The 5,095-nt window shown below is 45.8% G+C and overlaps 1 protein-coding gene across 5 annotated transcripts in view; it reads right to left on the bottom strand.

Moving 5' to 3' along the window:
* Positions 1 to 4,837, bottom strand: part of UGGT1 (UDP-glucose glycoprotein glucosyltransferase 1) — a 168,407-nt gene extending 163,570 nt beyond the window's left edge. For 3 of the 5 annotated variants that reach the window (XM_014468153.2, XM_023744168.1, XM_014468155.2), the window contains exons 1-2: positions 4,775 to 4,835; positions 1,569 to 1,665 (exon numbers count right to left, since the gene is read on the bottom strand). The gene's annotated coding sequence lies outside the window, so the exon portion shown is untranslated. Of the gene's footprint in view, positions 1 to 1,568; positions 1,666 to 4,774 lie in introns of all 5 variants that reach the window. The other 2 variants (XM_014468154.2, XM_006102841.3) reach the window with 2 other exon arrangements.
* Positions 4,838 to 5,095: the final 258 nt, after the last annotated feature.

The following is a 5,095-nucleotide window of genomic DNA, read 5'->3' as shown; positions in this document are numbered from 1 at the left end:
CCCTACTATCTACATCAAGCATGTCAAACTCGTGAGGTGTGTGGCCCGTCAGCCGCAAGTCTGACATGCTTGATGTACATAGTTCAACAGATGTTTGCTGAGTAACGGACACAACATGACTACCCACCATAAACTGCTTTCAGCTAAAAGAGTTTTAATTTCAGACTATCCTTTGTGGTTATTTTAGGTCACTTGAGTTTGTAAAGCCGCCGTGCAGACCTTCCCTGAGCTTGTCAGGTGTAGTATATGGCCCCTTTTCATCCACAATTATAACTTCTAGCCTCCAAAACTGTAAGACAATAAATTGTTGTTGTTCTAAGCTACCTGGTTGTGGTATTTTGTTATGGGAGCCCTAGGAAGCTAATATGATGGGTCTCGAAGTAAACTCAAAGGTAGGTTTTGAAATGAGGAAATGTAAGAACTCAACCACAAAATAAAGAAGCTGAGGTCACTGGTAAATTGGCACAGCCATAAAATGCAAGCCACTTGGACTCTCAGCAGCAGCCTCCTCGAGCACACGGAGAGCCTCAGAGAAAGGTCTCCAGCTTCAGACTTCTTTGATCTGATTTTTCATTCCTAATCAGACTTCCGTCTGAGCTATCTCTAAGTCAACATCCAAGTTCCACCTGTAACCTGAAGGGAATGAGTGTGGGAAACACTAAACCAAACTTGTGCTTCTGAGCATTAACTTCTGGAAAGGCTGGTCCCAACTCCTCAATATTGGCGGTAAAATCTATTGTTGGAGGCCCTAGCCTGCTTGGCTCAGTGGATAGAGCTAGAACATCGGCCTGTGGACCAAAGGGTGGGTCCGCAGGTTCGATTCTGGTCAAGGGCACGTATCTTGGTTGCAGGCTCCTCCCCGCCTGGCCCAGGCTACAAGCAGGAGGCAACCAATGATATGTTTCTCTCACATCAATGTTTCTCTCTCTGTCTTTTCCTCTCTCTAAAAGATCAATGGGAAAGTATCCTTGGGTGAGGATTAACAAAAAACAAAACAACAATAAAGTCTATTATTGGGGAAGACAGTCCATATTGCAGGCCACCAGTTAGTATCTTTCTTTTAGAAAAAGCATTATCACTTATGACATCATTTTGTTCATATAACACACAATATCACTAAAGGGCAAAGGTCAAAAGCAAAATAAATTCTACCAAATAGAAAAGTTGCTTTTATGTGGGTTTTAAGTTCAGGCTCTGCCAGCTTCTTTGGAAACAAAAAATATGAACATCCCATTTATAAATCAGTATTTTTAAGCAATCAGTATTTGCAGACTAGAGCTAACCAAACTAGACTTTTGACAATGAAACCTACTAGCAGTGTGGGGGAGGGAGCTGCTGGGGGCTGGAGGGAGGTTGCAGAGAGGATAAAGTAGGGCCCTTTCTGAATCTGGCAGAAGCTACCAACATTTCCCACAGAAATGCAAAGGAGGACACCAACTTTCACAAGTTCAGACCACCCCAACTCAGGGTATTAATAGACACCCTCCCTCACAAGCCTGCCTGATAGAAAAAACAACGTCATGGAAAAGAGAAAACATTTTAGATCAATTCCTGAGTTTGCTACTTACTAGCAGTTTAACCACAAGCATGTTACCTAATAACTTCTCTGGCCCTTAGTCTCCCAGTCTCTAAAATAGGAGTAAGAGTATCTGCCACACCAGGTCCCTGTGAAAATGAAAAGGCAATATGAACATCACTGCATAAAGTGCCAAATACTATACCAGACTGTTCTAATAAAATACATCATCATGGAAAAAAACTAAAAACTATCTTTAAATTACAGAATAATATATCACCATTATTACATGGCCTCAAAAATATGCCTTGAAAACCTAAACTCTGTGGCTAGGGAAAAAATAAAAATAAATCCTCCCCAAAGTCACTAAACTTATAAACTGGCAAGAGCATCTGAACTACTGAACAATAGTATATGATGCCCATATGTATGGCTTTTCTGGAAGGGGTCCAGATGTGTCATCCCCCAAAGGCAGGTGATTCCAGATGAGAAACTGGACACCACTGTACAGTGGCGTTACAGGAACTGAGGAAGCATTAGCCTTTAATGAGCAATCACTCAGGGTGGAGCAGGGCAGGTGCTTTGCAAACACTGCAGTTCCTTGAGGGTGGGAGCAGCCATGTCTACCCTGCTCACCACAGCAACAGCACCTGGCAAACAGTAGATACACCATGAATATGCTGCATCCGCACTACCATTTCTGCTTAAAAATAAGAAAATGGAAGCTCAGAGAGGCTGAGTAATCTACAGCAATGCTTTGAACCCACATCTGCCAGCTTTTACAAGTTCTCTACCATGCTATCTCTCCTGGTTCTCTGTTTTACAAGGGGTAAGAATTCAAATTGTGCAAAGCCAGACTGAGCAAGGTGCTTTCTTGTGAGACCAAGGGCAAGCAAAATGATTTTCTAGGGACAGAGGCCTTGGGACACAGGAGGCTGAGAGAGGAGCAGTTTTAACTGAAACCAAGGGCGTGGGTCTGAAGTTGGGACCAAAGTAAACCATCCAACCAGCCTAACAGACCCGTCCTGAGGCTGGGCCCCTTGACAGCTGGCAGCATTGCCTATCACTGTCATATGCCCAGCTGACTGCTCAGAACATGGGGAACTATCAAAACAAAATAAATAAATGCAGGCTTCATTATTAAGGGTTAAATGAAAGAAACTGGAAAGAAAGAAGAGTGGCACCAAGAGCAAAGACAAAAAAAAATTTTTTTTAATAAAAAAGAGCAACAGAAGTTCTTGGACAACGTATACACCCTTATAGATGAGAAAGGGAGGAAAGGTACTCATTAAAGAGCCTTCCAACTTTGGCCCCACTTCCTTGGTTCCACAGAATACCAGAGGAAATGGCTGTCTAGCAGCGGTCACCAACCCTTTGGACCTTGCGGACCAGTGGTCCACGGACCACCGGTTGGCGACCGCTGGTCTAGAGAAGCAAAGGTAAGAACCTCACTGAAGTGGACTTTTGTTTGAGGATGCCTTCATTTTACAAGATCCATTATCACTCTGACGTTATTGGTCTTTAAATGTTGTTTATAAAGATGAATAGTCTGAGAAACAACAGCTGTCAGCAGCTGCAATGTGGCATGATGGGTAAATAAAAAACACTCTTTAGAAAGTCCTAGGCCCAGCCCTGGCCCGTGCTCAGTCGGCTGGAGCGCTGTTCTGTACACCAGAAGGTTACAGGTTCGATCCCCATTTGGGGTGTGTTCAGGGGACAACTGATTCTATCCCCCCCCTTGTCCCCCCCCCCCCCCAGCCCCCGGTTCTCTCTCATCAATAGAAATACAGCCTCGGGTGAGGATTAAAAGAAAAAGTTCTAGGTCCGCCGCCCTATCTGATTTGGCTCAGTGGATAGAGCATTGGCCTGTGCACTGAAGGGTCCCAGGTTCGATTCTGGTCAAGGGCACATGCCTGGGTTGTGGGCTTGATCCCCAGTAGGGGGCATGCAGGGAGCAGCCGAACAATGATTCTCTCTCATCATTGATGTTTCTCTCTCTCTCCCCCCTCTCCCTTCCTCTCTGAAATCAATAAAGAAAATATTTTTTTTTAAGTTCTAGGTTCAAATGTATCATCTGTAAAATCTACTCTGTTTTTCTCAGTTTAAATTAAAGACACTATTTCTGGATCTACAGTAAGATATTGGAAACATTAAGATTTATAAAATGGGAATGCTTTTCACTTTTTGGAAAACAAAAAAGGCATAAAATTATAAGTCATCGCCAACTTTTTCTTCTTCCATTGTTAAACGGAAATAATAGCTAATAAACTCTTAAACAACTCACACCCTGCAAGTGTAGAGATGGACATCTGTGTTTCAACATATATCCTAATAGGAAAAAATATTAGGATGTACCCTTCCCTAAAAATAACTTGACTTCTCAAATAATTAAACTTAATATACGTGTATACCTATTACAAACCATTTATTGTGAACCATATAAATCTATCCATCTGATATGAAAATGATCAGATAGCTGCAGAAAAGAAGTCTAATAGAATTTTCTCGAGTTCCATTTATTCCCCTGATGTTAAATGTGCATTGTAAAGGTGACATGCTACTGCACAACGCAATGTTCATTTCCTTTAATAAAAAATGAGTTTCAGCTAAGTTTATCAAAAGCAAGCTAAAAAGAAAGGTTACAATCATCCCAAATTTTGTAATGTTGCTAAATCGCTTTTTAAAATGCCTTCAAACCCCGCACTAAAACTAGCCAGCAAGTGCATGACGGATGTTGCCAAAATAGTGTAGCACAAAATATGCTAGTTCTCCAATCTGGCAAGAAATGCAAAGCAATCTAGAGTCTGGCCAAGGACCAAGAACAGGTCACATCCTCCACCTGCGGCCCTAGCACAGGCCTGGTGTCCCGCAGCTCACGCACTAGGAGTGCAACCGACCACCCAGTTTCCAGCCGCGACAGCCTCCTGCGAGACGACGCGGCCGCCGACGCGCATCACCCGCCGGCAGCGGCGGCAGACCAGGTGCCCTCCGCTCGGGCCCGCACGCTGCTGCCGCTCGGCCTGGGCGGGCGCGGGGCGCTCCTGCCGGGCACGTGGGTCTCGGGGCCGCGGCCGCGCGCGCAGGACAGACTGCACAGAAGCCCGAGACGGTGGGGCACCCGCAAAGGGTGAGCGCTGGGACACGGAGGGGAAACTGAGTCAGGGGAGAGGGAGAGGCGGAAGCTCGGCTGACAGGGCAGAGGGGACCTCGCGCCCCACACCCCTCCCGTCCGCGAGACCGCCGCGCCGGCCGGGGTACCTGTCACTGCGCGCAGCCGCGACACCACACAGCTCGCGTGCCCTTCCGGCCAGGCGGGAACGGCGCTCCTTCCCGCGGGAGTTCTCGGGACGGCGCCGGGGCGGGGATGGGCTCAGAAACGGCCCCAAACCACAAATATACGTCCAAAAGCCACTTCCAAGGTACCCCTGGCGATTGGATTCGTTAACCTAGATCTCGAGACGGAAGGGAGGTTATTCGAGTTTAGTTTGTCTAAACGTCAAAATAGCAGGTAAGTGGAATTGGGGGTGGGTTTTTTAGCGAACACGGGGGGGGGAGGTATTTTGAGGTCTTTTTTTTTGG

Source organism: Myotis lucifugus, unplaced genomic scaffold (genome assembly GCF_000147115.1).
Source record: "Myotis lucifugus unplaced genomic scaffold, Myoluc2.0 scaffold_433, whole genome shotgun sequence".
Classification (NCBI taxonomy): Eukaryota; Metazoa; Chordata; class Mammalia; order Chiroptera; family Vespertilionidae; genus Myotis; species Myotis lucifugus.
The sequence above is the reverse complement of the archived record's forward strand: the minus strand, read 5'-3'. Positions and strand labels throughout refer to the sequence as shown.